Genomic DNA, 20,362 nt, shown 5'->3' with positions numbered 1-20,362 from the left:
CCTGTGTTCTTATTCATTTACCTCTGATGTCGTTCCAGCGTATTGTGGGGGTACCAATGTTAAGGTCGGGTACGTTGCCCTCTCCCAGCCTCCCCCCTCGGGTCAGAGCCTCAAGTGCGCCCATGCCCCAGTCGGTGCGCACCCACCCCATTCCTAATGGAGGTGTATGCCCATCCCCTCCCCCCACCCGCCCGACACCCACCCGATGAAGGTGATTCCTCTGTGTCCACTTAGGTGTCCATCGGTTCGTACCCATTTGCTGGTGAGCGCGAGCACGTGGTGCTCGTGTGTCCATTCTTGGGCTACCTGGCTTACTGGAACGGGTTCCAGCTCTGGCCAGGAGAACCACGAGAGGTGCCCTCTCACCGCTGCTCCTCCTAGCTGAATAGCACTCCGTGGTGTCCACGCGCCACATTTCATTTACGCACTCGTGGGTCGATGGGCACTCGGGTCGCTTCCAGGTCTTTGCGATTGTGACTTGTGCCCTGACTCTAACCCTAACCCTTACCCAGCCCGTCTCCTCCTCGGCCCCTGCCTGACTGACTCCTTCCCGCCCGGCCTGTCACCTGTCACCGTCCTCTGCCCCTGCCTGACACGCCCCTCCCCGCCCGGGCCGTCACCGTCCTCGGCCCCTGCCTGACGGGGCTCCTCCGTTGCCTGGGCCTTCCAAGGGCTTGGTGTGGACGCTGGTTCCAGGACGCCCTCCCAGGAACCCGGTAGCAGGGCGGCCGCAGCGTCTCGCGCCACCCAACTGTCCGCCGGCCGGCGGCCGGCGCTAAGTGGCCTGCGGGGGACGTGCCCCCACTGTGGGGCGGGCGCCCAGCCTGGTGTCTTCTCTGAGGCCCCGTGGCTGCTTTTCCCCCCCGCAAGGGGAGAGCCGCGGAGGTGGGGACCGCCTCCTCCTGGGGACGTACACCCAGCTCTCCACGTCGGATTCCGGGGCTCTCTGTCCTGCCAGAAGGCCCAGCTGGCCTGCGGGTCCTTAGAGTGGCAAAAACATCCGAAAACTGAGATTGAGGGTCCGGTGGTTGTCTGCACTTTTGTGCTGGGCACCCCAGAGAGGCCCGGGGGCTGGCTGGACAACGCGGTCTGCTGGGCAGGGGGGGGGGTTTGGAGGAGCAACTGATGCCCTTTGCACTTTGGGTAGCAAGTGTCTGAGGTGTCTCTGAGCCCTGCGCCATGTCGGGGGGGGGGTGGGGGGGTGGGAGGTCGGGGGGGGGGGTGGAGGAGCAGGAGGAGGAGGAGGAGGAGGTGGGAAGGGCCTTGGCCGGCAGTCGTGTTCCCGGGGTGGCTTCTTCCACAGGCTGCTTGGCCTGGGCTCCCTGCACCTGGGCCTTTGGAGGACTGGCCCTGTGCTTGCCAACGCTTCCCCTGCAGGGACCCAGAGCTGGGAGGTTGCATCTCTCAGCCCTGGGTCGGGCAGAGCCCCAGCGGGCCATGCCCACAACCTCTCTCAGCACGGGTCCCCCAGAAGGCTCCTTTGGGACCAGGATTCTCTTGCGGGTGACTCTTTAAGGTCTGGCCCCTGGATGGAGGGGCACCAGGAGTAGAGGAGCAGGAAGGGGAAGGGGGTGGCCATGCGAGGGGACACTTTCAGGCCAAGTCCCAGCTTCAGCCTGATCCTCCTGGGAACCCCGGGGTGTACGTCACACCTCCTGGTTGTCCCGCTCTGAGACAAGGGCTCTGAGACAAGGAGCCGGGCTGCGCATTCCCCCAGCAGCCAGTCGTGGGCTGAGGACACCTGGGGCGTTGGGAACTCCCTGGCTTCTCCTTGGCTTAACATCTGGAGCTGCTTGTGAATCGTGCCGCCACACACACCCGAGTGCAGGTGTCTTCTGCACAGACTGCGGGCCTCGCTCTTCTGAATGCCGCTAGCTCGCCACCCACCCACGGGTGAACCTGGTCAGGGTACTTTCTCTCGGGGGCAGACTCTGATCCTGGCGGGCTACCGGTGTTTCTGTTTGCTCGTTTCTTTCTTCCATTTCGGGAAAGGCTTCCTTACTGGGTGTGGAAATCTCCTATGCCTTTCCTCGCCTATTCTGTCAGCTTTAAAATTCTCTTTCAGTTGCCACCCTCACAGATGGATTAGGAAACTCTTTCCGGTGCACTCATTAGTGAAATGACCTCAATGAAGCTGGAATCCAATATCTAATCGCCGATTTTTAGCGAGTCCACACGCCAGGGTGGTCGGGGTCCAATGCAGCCCCGGCCAGGCCCAGGCCCCTTGGACCGGGCCACAGGAGGACACAGAGGAGGGTCCCGGCCCCCACGGTCGCGTTGCCGGCAGTTCTCCAAGGGCTTGGGCGTTTTCCAGAGGTAGGAGATGGAGGGGACTGATTTCTTCAGCGCCCCACAAACCACGCCACCCCACCCCACCCATGGGACACATCCCCAGAGAGAGACGCCCCATACACTGGCTCCCCTCCCCCTTGCGCTGTGCCCCAGCCCTGGCCCGGGGGAATAGGCGGCAGCCCACCCACAGGGCGAGGGGGGGCGCAGCTGAAAGGGGTTGTCGGGGAGGGCGGCCCCTGGCTGGGGTCAAAGGGCGAGCGTCCCGCGCGTGCGCAGTCAGCGGTGGCGACGCGCTGGGGGTGGGCAGCGGGTAGGTGAAGGAGGCCGGGGGAGGAGACGAGGGGGGCTGGAAGGGCTCCACCTTGGCGAGTCCAGCCATGGAGGCGCATCTCGTGTGAGTGTGAGTGAGTGTGAGTGTGTGTGTGTGTGTATAGAGAGACAGCCCCCCACCCCGCCCCGCCCCGCCCCTCCCCGCCCGTCACCCCCTTCCGTCCCTGGGAGCCCATGGGGCCTGGGGCGGGAGGAGGCGGCGGGGAAGCGCAGAGAGGCTCGGCTTCTTGAGGGGGGCAGGGGGGCCCTCCGCTGTCTAGGGCCACACCACCTGAACGCGCCTGATCTCGTCTGATCTCGGAAGCTAAGCAGGTTGGGGCCTGGTTAGTACATGGATGGGAGACCGCCTGGGTATACCGGGTGCCACAGGCTTCTTCTTCTTCTTTTTTTTTTTTTGCCTCTTGTTCTGTCCCCTTTCTGTGAGCGCGGCGGCGGCCCGGGGTGGGGGTGACCCCCACCCTCGGCGCCCGCCGTGGTGCCTGGCGCGCCAGCCCTCACCGTGGGGCCTCCTCTTGTCCCAAGCCGCGACACCGCCACCACCCGGCAGCATGCGTGGCATCTGGACTCTCAGGTCTCAGACCAAAGGTCTGGCACCCTGTCTGACCGTCCCCCATGGGTGTGTGGACACACCCTGATCGACACAGCGCACGGCCTGCCCATCTCCCATGGGTGTGTGTTAACAGGTAGATCCACACAGAGCCCTGCCTTCCTGTCACCCACGGGTGAGTGGACACAGCCTGATCCACACTGCGCCCTGCCTGCCTGTGTCCCTTTGGTGTGTGGACACAGCCAGTTCCACACTGCGCCCTGACTGCCCGTCTCCCTTGGGTGAGTTTACAGTCACATCCACACTGTGCCCTGTCCGCCTGTCTCTGCTGGGTGTGTGGACACAACAAGTTCCACACAGCGCCCTGCCAACCGTCTCCCGTTGGTGAGGGGACACAATAAATCCACACGGCGCCCAGCCTACATGTCTCCCGTGGGTGAGTGGACACAGCCACGTCCACACAGCGTCCTGCCTACCCGTCTCTGTTTGATGTGTGGACACAGCAAGTTCCACACTGCTCCCTGTCTGCCCGTGTCCTGTGGGTGTGTGGACAATGACAGTTCCACACATAGCCCAGCCTGCATGTCACCCATGGGTGAGTGGATACAGCAAGTTCCACACTGCGCCCTGTCTGCCCGTTTGCCGTATGTCTGTGGACACAGAAAGTTCCACACAGAGCCCTGCCTGCCCGCCTCCCGTTGGTTTGTGGACACAGCCAGTTCCACACTGCACCCTGACTGCCTGTCTCTGGTGGGTGAGTGGACACAGCCACATCCACACAGCGCCCTTCCTGCCCCTCTCCCATGGGTGAGTGGACACAGCCACATGCAAACTACGACCTGCCAGCCCGTCTCCCGTGGGAGAGTGGACACTGCCAGTTCCACACTGCGCCCTACCTGACCGTCTCCCGTGGGTGTGTGGACACAGCCACATCCACACAGCACCCTGGCTGACCGCCTCCCATGGGTGTGTGGACACAGCCAGTTCCACACTGCGCCCTGCCTGCCCATCTCCCGTGGGTGAGTGGACACAGACAGATTCCCACATCGCCCAGCCTGCCCGTCTCCCATCGGTGAGTGGACACAGCCAAATCGTCACGGTGCCCAGCCTGCCAATCTACGGTGGGTGAGTAGAGACAGCCACATCCACACAGCACCCTGCCTGACAGTCTTCCATGGGTGTGTGAACACAGCCAGTTCCACACTACGCCCTGCCTGCCCGTCTCGGGTGGGTGTGTGGACACAGCAAGTTCGACACAGCCCCCTTCCTGCCCATCTCCCGTGGGTGTGTGGACACAGCGAGATCCACACAGTGCCCTGCCTGAAAGTATCCCATGGGTGTGTGGAAACAGGCAGATCCACACAGCGCCCTGCCTGCCCGTCACCCGTGGGTGAGTAGACACAGCTAGTTCCACACTGCGCCCTGCCTGCCCACCTTCCGTGGGTGAGTGGAGACAGGCACATCCACACAGCGCCCTGCCTGCCCGTCTCCGGTAGGAGTGTGGACACAGCCATTTCCACACTGGGCCCTGCCTGCAAGTCTCCCGTGGGTGTGTGGACACAGCCAGATCCACACGGCGCCCAGCCTGCCCTTGTCCCGTTGGTGTGTGGACACAGCCAGATCCACACGGCGCCCAGCCTGCCCTTGTCCCATTAGTGTGTGGACACGGCAAGATCCACACTGCGCCATGCTTGCCCATCTCGCGTATGTGAGTGGACACAGCCACATCCACAGTGCGCCCTGCCTGCCCGTCTCCCATGGGTGTGTGGACACAACCAGTTCCATACTGCTCCCTGTCTGCCTGTCACCCATGGGTGAGTGGACACAGCCAGTTCCACACTGCGCCCTGCCTGCCCGTCTCCCATGGGTGTGTGGACAAGGGAAGATCCACACTGCGCCTTACCTGCCGGTCATCCATGGATGAGTGGACACTGAAAGTTCCACACTGTGCCCTACCTTCCCGTCTCTTGTGGGTGAGTAGACACAGCCACATCCACACTGCGCCCTGCCTGCCTGTCTCACGTAGGTGTTTGGACACGGCAAGATCCACACTGCGCTCTCCTGCCCGTCTCCCGTGGGTGAGTGGACATAGCCACATCCACACTGCGCCCTATGTGCCCGTCTCCCGTGGGTGAGTGGACACAACCACATCCATACTGCCCCCTGCCTGCCCATCTCCCGTGGGTGTGTGGACACAGACTGATCCACACCGCGCCCAGCCTGCCCTTCTCCCGTGGGTGAGTGGACACAGCCAAATTTACTCTGCGCACTGCTTGCCCATCTCCCGTGGGTGTGTGGACACAGCCAGTTCCACACTGCACCCTGCCTGTCCATCACCCCTGTGTGAGTTGACACAGCCAGAATCACACTGCGCCATGCCTGCCCGTCTCCCATGGGAGTGTGGACACAGCAAGATCCACACTGCACCCTGCCTGCCCGTCTCCCGTGGGTGTGTGGACACAGCCAGTTCCACACTGTGCCCTGCCTGCCCATCACCCATGGGTGAGTGGACACAGCCAGTTCCACAATGCGCCCTGCCTTCCCGTCTCCCATGGGTGTGTGGACACAGCCAGATCCACACGGCGCCCAGCCTGCCCGTCTCCCATGGGTGTGTGGACACAGCCAGTTCCATAATGCGCCCTGCCTTCCCGTCTCCTGTGGGTGTGTGGACACAGCCAGTTCCACACTGCGCCCTGCAAGTCCATCACCCGTGGGTGAGTGGACACAGCCAGATTCACACTGCGCCGTGCCTGCCCGTCTCCCATGGGAGTGTGGACACAGCCAGATCCACACGGCTCCCAGCCTGCCCGTCTCCCGTGGGTGTGTTGACACAGCCACATCCACACAGCACCCTGCCTTCCCATCTCCGGTGGGTGTGTGGACACAGCCAGATCCACACAGCGCCCTGCCTGCCCGTCTCCGGTGGGTGAGTGGACACAGCCACATCCACACAGCACCCTTTCTGACCATCTCCCATGGATGTGTGGACACAGCATGTTCCTCACAGCGCCCTGCCTGCCCATCTGCCGTGGGTGAGTGGACAGAGCCAGATCCACATAGCGCCCTCCCTGCCCGTCTCCCGTGAGTGTGTGTACACGGCAACATCCACACGGCACCCAGCCTGCCCGTCTCCCGTGCGTGAGTGGACACAGCCACATCCACACAGCGCCCTGCCTGCCCGTCTACCGTGGGTCAGTGGAAACAGCCAGATCTACACTGCGCCCTGCCTGCCCGTCTCCCGTGGGTGAGTAGACACAGCCACATCCACACTGCAACCTGCCATCCCGTCTCCCGTGGGTGTGTGGACACGGCAAGATCCACACTGCGCAGTGCCTCCCCGTCTCCCGTGGCTGTGTGGACACGGCAAGATCGACACTGCGCCCTGCCTCCCTGTCTCCTGTGGGTGAGTGGACACAGCCAGTTCCACACAGCGCCCTGCCTGACCGTATCCCATGGGTAAGTGAACACACCCAGATCCAAACAGCGCCCTGCCTTCCCGTCTCCGGTGGGTGTGTGGACAAAGCCAGATCCACACAGAGCTCTGCCTGCCCATCACCCATGGGTGAGTGGACACAGTCAGATCCACACTGCACCCTGCCTGCCCGTCTCCCGTGGTTGAGTGGAAACAGCAGGATCCACACTGCGCGCTGCCTGCCCATCTCCCGTGGGTGAGTGGACAGAGCCAGATACACACGGCGCCCAGCCTGCCCGTCTCCCATTGGTGAGTGGACACAGCCACATCCACAAAGCACCTTGCCTGACCATCTCCCATGGGTGTGTGGACACAGCAAGTTCCACACTGCGCTCTGCCTTCCCGTCTCCCGTGGGTGAGTGGACACAGCCACATCCACACTGCGCCCTGCCTCCCGTTTACCGTGGGTGTGTGGACACACCAGTTCCACACTGCACCCTGTCTGCCCGACACCCCTGGGTGAGTGGAACCAGCCAGTTCAACACTGGGCCCTGCCTGCCCGTCTCCCATGAGTGTGTGGACACGGCAAGATCCACACTGTGCCCTACCTGCCCGTCTCCTGTGGTTGAGTGGACACAGCCAGTTCCACACTGCGCCCTGCCTGCCCTTCTCCCGTGGGTGAGTAGACACAGGCAGATCCACACAGCACCCTGCCTGCCCGTCTCCCGTGGGTGAGTAGACACAGCCAGATCCACACAGTGCCGCGACCTGCCTGCCCGTCTCCCGTGGGTTAGTGGACATAGCCAGATCCACACAGTGCCCTGCCTGTCCGTCTCTCATGAGTGTGTCGAAACAACCAGATCCACACGGCGCCCAGCCTGCACGTCTTCCATGGGTGTGTGGACACAGCCAGATACACACAGCGCCCTGCCTGCCCGTCTCCCGTGGGTGAGTGGACACAGCCAGATCCACACTGCACCCTGCCTGCCCGTCTCCCGTGGGTGAGTGGACACAGCCAGATCGTCACGGTGCCCAGCCTGCCCATCTCGTGTGGGTGAGTAGACAGAGCCACATCCACACAGCACCCTTCCTGCCAGTCTCCCGTGGGTGAGTGGACACAGCCAGATCCACACAGCGCCCTGCCTGAACGTATCCCATGGGTGTGTGGAAACAGCCAGATCCACACAGCGCCCTGCCTGCCCGTCTCCCGTGGGTAAGTAGACACAGCTAGTTCCACACTGCGCCCTGCCTGCCCATCTTTCGTGGGTGAGTGGGGACATCCACATCCACACAGCGCCCTGCCTGCCCGTCTCCGGTGGGGGTGTGTACACAGCCAGTTCCACACTGGGCCCTGCCTGCCTGTCACGCATGGGTGAGTGGACACAGCCAGATGTACACTGCGCCCTGCCTGCAAGTCTCCCGTGTGTGTGAGGACACAGCCAGATCCACACGGCGCCCAGCCTGCCCTTCTCCCGTTGGTGTGTGGACACGGCAAGATCCACACTGCGCCCTGCCTGCCCATCTCCCATGGGTGATTGGACACAGCCACATCCACACTACGCCCTGCCTGCCCGTCTCCCATGGGTGAGTGGACACAGCCAGATCCACACTGCGACCTGCCTGCCCGTCTCCCATGGGTGAGTGGACACAGCCAGATCCACACTGCGCCCTGCCTGCCCGTCTCCCATGGGTGAGTGGACACAGCCACATCCACACTGCGCCCTGCCTGCCCGTCTCCCGTGGGTGTGTGGACACGGCAGGATCCAAACTGCGCCCTGCCTGCCCGTCTCCCATGGGTGTGTGGACACAGCCAGTTCCACACAGAGTCCTACCTGCACGTCTCCGGTGCGTGTGTTGACACAGCCAGTTCCACACTGTGCCCCGCCTGTTCATCACCCATGGGTGAGTGGACACAGCCAGATCCACACTGCGCCCTGCCTGCCCGTCTCCCGTGGGTGAGTGGACACAGCCAGATCCACACGGCGAACAGCCTGCCCGTCTCCCATGGTTGAGTGGACACAGCCACATCCACACTGCGCCCTGCCTGACCGTCTCCCTTGGGTTTTTGGACACAGCCACATCCACACGACGGCCTGCCTGCCCGTCTCCCGTGAGTAAGTGGACACAGCCAGTTCCACACAGAGCCCTGCCTGCCCATCTCCCTTTGGTGAGTGGACACCTCCACATCCGTACTGCGCCCTGCATGCCCGTCTCCCATGGGTGAGTGGACACAGCTAGTTCCACACTGCGCCTAGCCTGCCCGTCACCCATGGGTGAGTGGACACAGCTAGATCCACACTGCGCCCGGCCTGCTCGTCTCCAGTGCTTGTGTGGACACAGTCAGTTCCACACAGAGCACGGCCTGATCGTCTCCCGTAGGTGTGTGGACATAGCCAGTTCCACACTGCGCTCTGCCTTCTCGTCACCCATGCGTGAGTGGACACAGCCAGATGCACACTGCGCCCTGCATGCCCGTCTCCCGTTTGTGTGTGGACACAGCCAGATCCACACGGCTCCCAGCCTGCCCATCTCCCGTGGGTGTGTTGACACAGCCACATCCACACAGCACCCTGCCTGACCGTCTCCCGTGGGTGAGTAGACACAGCCAGTTCCACACTGCGCCCTGCCTGCCCGTCTCCCGTGGGTGAGTGGAGACAGCCACATCCACTCATGCCCTGCTTGCCCGTCTCTAGTGGGTGTGTGGACACAGCCATTTCCACACTGCGTCCTGCTTGCCCGTCACCCATGGGTGAGTGATCACAGCCAGATCCACACTGCACCCTGCCTGCCCGTCTTCCGTGGGTGAGTGGACACAGCCAGTTCCACACTGCGCCCTGCCTGCCCGTCACCCATTGGAGATTGGACAAGCCAGATCCACACTGCACCCTGCCTGCCAGTCTCGTGTGGGTGAGTGGAGATAATCACATCCACACAGCGCCCTGCCTGCCCGTCTCTTGTGGCTGTGTGTACACAGCCATTTCCACACTGTGCCCTGCTTGCCCGTCAACCATGTGTAAGTGGACACAGCCAGATCCACACAGCACCCTGCCTGCCCGTCTCCGGTGGGTGTGTGGACACAGCCAGATCCAGACAGCGCCCTGCCTGCCCGTCTCCGGTGGGTGTGTGGACACAGCCAGATCCACACAGCGCCCTGCCTGCCCGTCTCCGGTGGGTGAGTGGACACAGCCACATCCACACAGCACCCTTTCTGACCATCTCCCATGGATGTGTGGACACAGCATGTTCCACACAGCACCCTGCCTGCCCATCTGCCGTGGGTGAGTGGACAGAGCCAGATCCACATAGCGCCCTCTCTGCCCGTCTCCCGTGGCTGTGTGGACACGGCAAGATCGACACTGCGCCCTGCCTCCCTGTCTCCTGTGGGTGAGTGGACACAGCCAGTTCCACACAGCGCCCTGCCTGACCGTATCCCAAGGGTAAGTGGACACACCCAGATCCAAACAGCGCCCTGCCTTCCCGTCTCCAGTGGGTGTGTGGACAAAGCCAGATCCACACAGAGCTCTGCCTGCCCATCACCCATGGGTGAGTGGACACAGTCAGATCCACAATGTGCCCTGCCTGCCCGTCTCCCGTGGGTGAGTGGAAACAGCAGGATCCACACTGCGCGCTGCCTGCCCATCTCCCGTGGGTGAGTGGACAGAGCCAGATACACATGGCGCCCAGCCTGCCCGTCTCCCATTGGTGAGTGGACACAGCCACATCCACAAAGCACCTTGCCTGACCATCTCCCATGGGTGTGTGGACACAGCAAGTTCCACACTGCGCTCTGCCTGCCCATCTCCCGTGGGTGAGTGGACACAGCCACATCCACACTGCGCCCTGCCTCCCGTTTACCGTGGGTGTGTGGACACACCAGTTCCACACTGCACCCTGTCTGCCCGACACCCCTGGGTGAGTGGAACCAGCCAGTTCAACACTGGGCCCTGCCTGCCCGTCTCCCATGAGTGTGTGGACACGGCAAGATCCACACTGTGCCCTACCTGCCCGTCTCCTGTGGTTGAGTGGACACAGCCAGTTCCACACTGCGCCCTGCCTGCCCGTCTCCCGTGGGTGAGTAGACACAGCCAGATCCACACAGTGCCCTGCCTGTCCATCTCTCATGAGTGTGTCGACACAACCAGATCCACACGGCGCCCAGCCTGCCCGTCTCCCATGGGTGAGTGGACACAGCCAGATCCACACTGCACCCTGCCTGCCCGTCTCCCATGGGTGAGTGGACACAGCCAGATACACACAGCGCCCTGCCTGCACGTCTCCCATGGGTGTGTGGACACGGCCAGAACCACACTGCACTCTGCATGCCCGTCTCCCGTGGGTGTGTGGACACAGCGAGTTCCACACAGAACCCTGCTTGGCAGTCTCCCATGGGTGTGTGCACACAGCCGGATCCACACGACGCCCAGCCTGCCCGTCTCCCATGGGTGTGTGGACACAGTCAGATGCACACGGCACCCAACCTGCCCGTCTCCGGTGAGTGTGTGGACACAGCACATTCCATACTGCGCCCTGTCTGCCCATCACCCATGGGTGAGTGGACATAGCCAGTTCCACACTGCGCCCTGCCTGTCTGTCTCATGGGTGAGTGGACATAGCCAGTTCCACACAGCGCCCTACCTGACGTCTCAGGTGGTTGTGTGGACACAGCAAGTTCCACACTGCACCCTGCCTGCCCTTCTCCCGTGGGTGAGTGGACACAGCCACATTCACACTGCGCTGTGCCTGCCCGTCTCCCATGCGTGTGTGGACACAGCAAGATCCACTCTGCGCCCTGCCTATGCGTCTCCCGTCGGTGAGTGGACACAGCCAGTTCCACACAGAGCCCTTCCTGCCCGTCTCCCGTGGGTGAGTGGACACAGCCAGTTCCACACAGAGCCCTTCCTGCCCATTTCCCGTGGGTGAGTGGACACAGCCACATCCACTCTGCGACCTTCCTGTACGTCTCCCGTGGGTGAGTGGACACAGACAGTTCCACACTGCACCCTGCCTGCCCTCTCCCGTGGGTGTGTGGACAAAGCCACATCCACAAAGCGGCCTGCCTGCCCATCTCCCGGGGGTGTTTGGATATGGCCAGTTCCAGACTGCGCCCTACCTGCCCGTCACCCGTTGGTGAGTGGACACAGCCATATCCACTGTGCGCCCTGCCTGCCCATCTCCCGAAGGTGTGTGGACACAGCCAGATCCACACGGCGCCCAGCGTGCCTGTCTCCCGTGGGTGTGTGGACACAGCCACATCCACAGAGCACCCTGCCGGACCGTCTCCCATGTGTGTGTGGAAACAGACAGATACACACAGCGCCCTGCCTGCCCCTCTCCTGTGGGTGAGTAGACACAGCCAGTTCCACACTGCACCCTGCCTACCCATTTTCTGTGGGTGTGTGGAGACAGCCACTTCCACACAGAGCCCTGCCTGCCCATCTCCGGTGGGTGTGTGGACACAGCAAGTTCCAAAGTGCGCCCTGCCTGCCCATCACCCATGGGTGTGTGAACACAGCCAGATCCACACGGGGCCCAGCCTGCCCGTCTCCCGTGGGTGAGTGGACACAGCCAGATCCACACTGCGCCCTGCCTGACTGTCTCCCGGGGGTGTGTGGACACAACCAGATCCACACGGCGCCCAGCCTGCCCGTCTCCGGTGGGTGTGTGGACACAGCCATTTCCACACTGCGCCCTGCCTGCCCGTCACCCATGGGTGAGTGCACACGGCCACATCCACACTGCACCCTGCCTGCCCATCTCCCGTGGGTGTGTGGACAGAGCAAATCCACACAGCGCCCTGCCTGCCCGGCTCTCATGGGTGTGTGGACATGGCAAGATCCACACTGAGCCCTGCCTGCTCGTCTCTGGTGGGTGTGTGGACACAGCAAGTTTCACCCAGCGCCCTACCTGCCCGTCTCTCGTGGGTGTGTGGACACAGCTAGATCCACACAGCGCCCTGCCTGACCGTCTCCCATGGGCTGTGGACACAGCCAGTTCCACACAGAGCCCTGTTGCCCGTCTCCCATGGGTGAGTGGACACAGCCAGTTCCACACTGCGCCCTGCCTGCCCCTCTCCTGTGGGTGAGTGGACAAGCCAGATCCACAGAGCGCCCTGCCTGCCCGTCTACCGTGAGTGAGTGGCCACAGCCTAATCCCCACAGCGCCCTGCCTGACCATATCCCTTGGGTGTTTGGAGACAGCCAGATCCACACTGTGCCCTGCGTGCCGTCTCCCGTGTGTGAGTGGACACTGCCAGTTCCACACGGCGCCCTACATTCCCGTCACCCGTGGGTCAGTGAACAGAGCCAGTTCCACACAGCGCCCCACCTGTCCGTCAACAGTGGGTGAGTGGACACTGGCACTTACAGACAGCGCCATACCTGCCTGTCACCCGTGGGTCAGTGGACACAGCCAGTTCCACACAGCACCCTACCTGCCCGTCAGCCGTGGGTGAGTGGACTCTGCCAGTTCCACACCACGCCCTACCTGCCCGTGTTCCGTTGGTGAGTGGACACTGCCAGTACAAAACAGTGCCCTGCCTTCTCGTCCCCCGTGGGTGAGTGGACACAGCAAGTTCCACACAGTGCCTTACCTACCCGTCACCCGTGGGTCAGTGGACACAGCCCATCCCACAGAGCGCCCTACCTGCCTCTCTACCATGGGTGAGTGGACAGAGCCAGTTCCACACCGTGCCCTGCCTGCCCGTCTCCCGTGGGTGAGTAGACACTGCCAGTTCCACACAGCGCCCTACCTGCCCGTCAACCGTCGGTGAGTGGACACTGCCATTTCCACACCACGCCCTGCCTTCCCGTGTCCCGTGGGTGAGTGGACACAGCCAGGTCAACACAGTGACCTGCCTGCCCAGATCCCGTGGTTGAGTGGACACTGCCAGTTCCACACAGAGCCCTATCTGCCCGTCTCCCGTGGGTCAGTGGACACAGCCAGGTCAACACAGTGACCTGCCTGCCCATCTCCCTTGGGTGAGTGGACACTGCCAGTTCAAAACAGCGCCCTGCCTGCCCATCTCCCATGTGTGAGTGGACTCAGCCAGTTCAACACAGTGACCTGCCTGCCCATCTCCCTTGGGTGACTGGACACAGCCAGTTCCAAACAGCGCCCTACCTGCCCGTCACCCGTGGGACAGTGGACACAGACAGTTCCACACAGCACCCTACCTGCCCGACAACTGTCGGTGAGTGGACACTGCCAGTTCCACACAGCGCCCTACCTGCCCATCTCCCGTGGGTCAGTGGACACAGCCATTTCCACACAGCACCCTGCCTGCCCGTCTCCCGTGTGTGAGTGGACTCAGCCAGTTCAAAACAGCGCCCTGCCTGCCCGTCTCCCATGTGTGAGTGGACACAGCCAGTTCCAAACAGCGCCCTACCTGCCCGTCACCAGTGGGACAGTGGACACAGCAAGTTCCACACAGCGCCCTACCTGCCCGACAACCGTGAATGAGTGGACACTGCCAGTTCCACACAGCGCCCTACCTGCCTGTCACCCGTGGGTCAGTGGACACAGGAGTTCCACACAGCGCCCTACCTGCCAGTCACACGTGGGTCAGTGGACACAGCCAGTACCACACAGTTCCCTACCTGCCCATCAGCCGTCGGTGAGTGGACACTGCGAGTTCAACACCGCGCCCTGCCTGCCCATCTCCCGTGGGTGAGAGGACACTGCCAGTTCCACACAGTGCCCTACATGCCCGTCACCTGTGGGTCAGTGTACACAGACAGTTCCACACAGCGCCCTACCTGCCTGTCAACCATGGGTGAGTGGACACTGCTAGTTCCACACAGCGCCCTACCTGCCTGTCACCCGTGGGTCAGTGGACACAGGATTTCCACACAGTGCCCTACCTGCCCGTCAGCCGTGGGTGAGTGGACACTGCCAGTTCCACACCACGCCCTGCCTGCCCGTGTCCCGTGGGTGAGTGGACGCAGCCAGTTCCACACAGCGCCCTACCTGCCATCTACCGTAGGTGAGTGGACACTGCCAGTTCCACACCGCGCCCTGCTTGCCCGTGTCCCGTGGGTGAGTGGAGACTGCCAGTCCAACATAGCGCCCTGCGTGCCCCTCTTTCTTGGGTGAGTGGACACAGTCAGGTCCACACAGCGCCCTACCTGCCCATCACACGTGGGTCAGTGGACACAGCACGACCCACCGAGCGCCCTACCTGCCTCTGTCCCATGGGTGTGTGGACAGCGCCTGTTCCACATTGTGCCCTGCCTGCCCGTCTCCCGTCGGTGAGTGGACACAGCCAGTTCCAGACAGCACCCTACTTGCCCGTCACCCATGGGTCAGTGGACACAGCCAGTTCCACACAGCACCCTACCTGCCCGTCAGCAGTGGGTGAGTTGACACTGCCAGTTCCACACAGCGCCCTACCTGCCCGTCACCCGTGGGTCAGTGGACACAGCCAGGTCAACACTGTGACCTGCCTACCCATCTTCCGTGGGTGAGTGGACATTGCCAGTTCAACATAGCGCCCTGCCTGCCCGTCTCCAGTGTGTGAGTGGACACAGCCCATCCCACAGAGCGCCCTACGTGCCTCTCTACCATGGGTGAGTGAACAGCGCCAGTTCCACACCGCGCCCTGCCTGCCCGTCTCCCGTGGGTGAGTGGACACTGCCAGTTCCACACAGCGCCCTACCTGCCCCTCATCCATGGGAAAGTGGACACAGCCAGTTCCACACAGCGCACTACCTGCCTGTCAACTGTGGGTGAGTGGACACTGCCAGTTCCACACCGCGCCCTGCCTGCCCGTGTCCCGTGGGTGAGTGGACACAACCAGGTCAACACAGTGACCTGCATGCCCGTCTCCTGTGTGTGAGTGGACACAGCCCGTTCAACACAGCGCCCTGTCTGCCCGTCCCGCGTGGGTGAGTGGACAAAGCCAGTTCCAAACAGTGCCTTACCTACTCGTCACCCGTGGGTCAGTGGACACAGCCCTTCCCACAGAGCGCCCTACCTGCCTCTCTACCATGGGTGAGTGGACAGCGAAGTTCCACACCATGCCCTGCCTGCCCATCTCCCGTAGGTGAGTGGACACTGCCAGTTCCACACAGCGCCCTACCTGCCTGTCACCCGTGGGTCAGTGGACACAGCCAGTTCCACAGAGCGCCCGACCTCCCCGTCAACCGTGGGTGAGTGGACACTGCCAGTTCCACAATGCGACCTGCCTGCCCTTCTCCCATGGGTGAGTGGACACTGCCAGTTCCACACAGCGCCCTACCTGCCTGTCACCCGTGGGTCAGTAGACACAGCCAGTTCCACACAGCGCCCTACCTGCCTGTCATTCGTTCTTCAGTGGACACAGCCCGTCCCACAGAGCGCCCTACCTGCCTCTCTACCATGGGTGAGTGGACAGCGCCTGTTCCACATAGTGCCCTGCCTGTCCGTTTCTCGTCGGTGAGTGGACACTGCCAGTTCAACACAGCGACCTGCCTGCCTGTCTCCCATGGGTGAGTGGACACTGCCAGTTCCACACAGCGCCCTACCTGCCCTTCACCCATGGGTCAGTGGACACAGCCAGTTCCACACAGCGCCCTACCTGCCGGTCAACCGTGGGTGAGTGGACACTGCCAGTTCCACACTGCACCCTGCCTGCCCGTGTCCGGTGGGTGAGTGGACACAGCCAGGTCAACACAGTGACCTGCCTGCCATCTCCCGTGGGTGAGTGGACACTGCCAGTTCAACACAGCGCCCTGCCTGCCCGTCTCCCGTGTGTGAGTGGACACAGCCAGTTCAACACAGCGACCTGCCTGCCCGTCTCCCGTGGGTGAGTGGACACTGACAGTTCCACAAAGCGCCCTACCTGCCTGTCTACCGTGGTTGAGTGGACACTGCCAGTTCCACACCGCGCCATGCCTGCCCGTGTCCAATGGGTGAGTGGACACTGCCAGTCCAACACAGTGCCCTGCCTGCCCGTCTTTCCTAGGTGAGTGGACACAGCCAGTTCCACAACGCGCCCTGCCTGCCCATTACCCGTGGGTCAGTGGACACAGCTCGTTCCATACACCGCCCTTCATGCCCATCTACCGTGTGTGAGTGGACACAACCAGTTCCACATCGCGCCCTGCCTGCCCGTCTCCTGTAGGTGAGTGGACACTGCCAGTTCCACACAGCGCCCTACCTGACCGTCACCCGTGGGTTAGTGGACACAGCCAGTTCCAAACAGCGCCCTACCTGCCCATCTCCAGTGGCTGAGTGGACTCAGCCCGTTCCACACAGCCCACTGCCTGCCCGTCTCCCATGGGTGGGTGGACATAGCCAGTTCCACACAGCGCCATACCTGCCCGTCTACCAGGGCTGAGTGGACAGCGCCAGTTCCACACCGTGACTTGCCTTCCCTTCTCCCGTGGGTGAGTGGACACTGCCAGTTCCAAACGGCGCCCTACCTGCCTGTCACCCGTGGGTCAGTGGACACAGCCAGTTCCACACAGCGTCCTACCTGCCTGTGACCCGTGGGTCAGTGGACATAGCCAGTTCCACACAGCGCCCTACCTGCCTGTCACTCGTTCTTCAGTGGACACAGCCCGTCCCACAGAGCGCTCTACCTGCCTCTCTACCATGGGTGAGTGGACAGCGCCAGTTCCACAACGCGCCCTGCCTGCCGTGTCCCGTGGGTGAGTGGACACTGCCAGTTCCACACAGCACCCTACCTGCCTGTCACCCATGGGTCAGCGGACAAAGTCAGTTCCACACAGCGCCCTACCTGCCCATCACCCGTGGGTCAGTGGACACAGCCCGTCACACAGAGTGCCCTACCTGCCTCTCTACCATGGGTGAGTGGACAGTGCCTGTTCCACATTGCGCCCTGACTGCCCGTCTCCCGTCGGTGTGTGGACACAGCCCGTTCCACACAGCGCCCTATCTGCCAGTATCCCGTGGGTCAGTGGACACAGCCAGGTCAACACAGTGACCTGCCTGCCCATTTTCCGTGGGTGAGTGGACACTGCCAGTTCCACACAGGGCCCTACCTGCCCGTCTCCCGAGGGTCAGTGGACACAGCCAATTCCACAAAGCGCCCTACCTGCCCGTCAACCTTGGGTGAGTAGACAGTGCCAGTTCCACACAGCGCCCTACCTGCCTGTCACCCGTGGGTAAGTGGACATAGCCAGTTCCACACTGCGCCTTACCTGCCCGTCAACCTTGTGTCAGTGGACACTGCCAGTTCCACACCAAGCCCTGCCTGCCCGTGTCCCGTGGCTGAGTGGACACTGCCAGTACAAAACAGCGCCATGCCTGTCCGTCCCTTGTGGTTGAGTGGACAAAGCCAGTTCCACACAGTGCATTACCTACCCGTCACCCGTGGGTCAGTAGACACAGCCCGTCCCACAGAGCGCCCTACCTTCCTCTCTACCATGGGTGAGTGGACAGCGCCAGTTCCACACCGTGCCCTGCCTGCCCATCTCCCATGGCTGAGTGGACACTGCCAGTACCACCCAGCGCCCTACCTGCCCGTCACCCATGGGTCAGTGGACACAGCCAGTTCCACACAGCGCCCTATCTGCCCGTTAACCGTTGGTGAGTGGACACTGCCAGTTCCACACTGTGCCCTGCCTGCCCGTGTCCTGTGCGTGAGTGGACACAGCCAGGTCTACACAGTGACCTGCCTGCCCGTCTCCCGTAGGTGATTGGACACTGCCAGTTCCAGACAGCACCCTGACTGCCCATCACCCGTGGGTCAGTGGACACAGCCAGTTCCACACAGCCCCCTACCTGCCAGTCACCCGTGGGTCAGTGGACAGAGCCAGTTCCACACAGTGCCCCACCTGCCCGTCAGCCGTCGGTGACTGGACACTGCCAGTTCCACACCGCGCCCTGACTGCTCGTGTCCCATGGGTGAGTGGACACAGCCAGGTCAAAACAGTAACCTCCCTGCCCATCTCCCGTGGGTGAGTGGACACAGCAAGTTCAACAGGGCGACCTGCCTGCCCGTCTCCCATGGGTGAGTGGACACTGCCAGTTCCACACAGCGCCCTACCTGCCCGTCACCCATGAATCTGTGGACACAGCCAGTTCCACACAGCGCCCTACCTGCCCGTCACCCGTGGGTCAGTGGACACAGTAGGTCCCACAGAGCACCCTACTTGCCTCTCTACCATGAGTGAGTGGACAGCGACTGTTCCACACCGTGCCCTGCCTGCCCGTCTCCCGTGGGTGAGTGGACACTGCCAGTTCCACACAGTGCCCTATCTGCCTGTCACCCGTGGGTCAGTGGACACAGCCAGTTCCACACAGTGCCCTACCTGCCCATCACCCATGGGTCAGTGGACACAGCCCGTCCCACAGAGCGCCCTACCTGCCTCTCTACCATAGGTGAGTGGACAGCGCCTGTTTCACATAGTGCCCTGCCTGTCCGTTTCCCGTCGGTCAGTGGACACTGCCAGTTCAACACAGCGACCTGCCTGCCCGTCTCCCATGGGTGAGTGGACACTGCCATTTCAACACAGCACCATACCTGCCCGTCACCCGTGGGTCAGTGGACACAGCCAGTTCCACACAGCGCCCTACCTGCCCGTCAACCATGGGTCAGTGGACACTGCCAGTTCCACACCAAGCCCTGCCTGCCCGTTTCCCGTGGGTGAGTGGACTCTGCCAGTTCCAAACCACGTCCTGTCTGCCCGTGTCCCGTGGGTGAGTGGACACTGCCAGTACAAAACAGCGCCCTGCCTGCCCGTCCCCCGTGGGTGAGTGGACAAAGCCAGTTCCACACAGTGCCTTACCTACCCGTCACCCGTGGGTCAGTGGACACAGCCCGTCCCACAGAGCGCCCTACCTGCCTCTCTACGATGGGTGAGTGGACAGCGCCAGTTCCACACCGCGCCCTGCCAGCCCGTCTCCCGTGGGTGAGTGGACACTGCCAGTTCCAGACAGCGCCCTATGTGCCTGTCACCCGTGGGTCAGTGGACACAGCCAGTTCCACACAGTGCCTTACCTGCCCGTCAACCGTGGTTGAGTGGACACTGCCAGTTCCACACAGAGCCCTACCTGCCAGTCACACGTGGGTGAGTGGACACAGCCAGTTCCACACAGTTCCCTACCTGCCCGTCAGCCGTCGGTGAGTGGACACTGCCAGTTCAACACCGCGCCCTGCCTGCCCGTCTCCCGTGGGTGAGAGGACACTGCCAGTTCCACACAGCGCCCTACATGCCCGTCACCTGTGGGTCAGTGTACACAGACAGTTCCACAGAGCGCCCTACCTGCCCGTCACCCGTGGGTCAGTGGACACAGCCAGTTCCCCACAGCGCCTTACCTGCCCGTCAGCCATGGGTGAGTGGACACTGCCAGTTCCACACCACGTCCTGTCTGCCCGTGTCCCGTGGGTCAGTGTACACAGCCAGTTCCATACAGTGTCCTACCTGCTCGCCAACCGTCGGTTAGTGGACACTGCCAGTTCCACACCACGCCATGCCTGCCAGTGTCCCGTGGGTAAGTGGACACTGCCAGTACAAAACAGCGCCCTGCCTGCCCATCTCCCGTTGGTGAGTGGACACTGCCAGTTCCACACAGCGCCCTACCTGCCTGTCACCCGTGAGTCAGTGGACACAGCCAGTTCCACACAGCACCCTACCTGCCCGTCAGCCGTGGGTGAGTGGACACTGCCAGTTCCACACCACGCCCTGCCTGCCCGTGTCCCGTGGGTTAGTGGACACAGCCAGTTCCACACAGCGCCCTATCTGCCCGTCTCCCATGAGTCACTGGACACAGCAATGTCAACACAGTGACCTGCCTGCCAGTCTCCCGTGGGTGAGTGGACACTGCCAGTTCAACAC

The 20,362-nt window shown here is 62.6% G+C and overlaps 1 pseudogene; it reads left to right on the top strand.

The window, feature by feature from the left end:
• Window positions 1-2,876: 2,876 nt before the first annotated feature.
• LOC142870207 (uncharacterized) lies at window positions 2,877-2,994 on the top strand (annotated as a pseudogene).
• Window positions 2,995-20,362: the final 17,368 nt, after the last annotated feature.

This window comes from Microcebus murinus, chromosome 3 (assembly GCF_040939455.1).
Source record: "Microcebus murinus isolate Inina chromosome 3, M.murinus_Inina_mat1.0, whole genome shotgun sequence".
In the NCBI taxonomy this organism is placed as follows: domain Eukaryota; kingdom Metazoa; phylum Chordata; class Mammalia; order Primates; family Cheirogaleidae; genus Microcebus; species Microcebus murinus.
The sequence above is the reverse complement of the archived record's forward strand: the minus strand, read 5'-3'. Positions and strand labels throughout refer to the sequence as shown.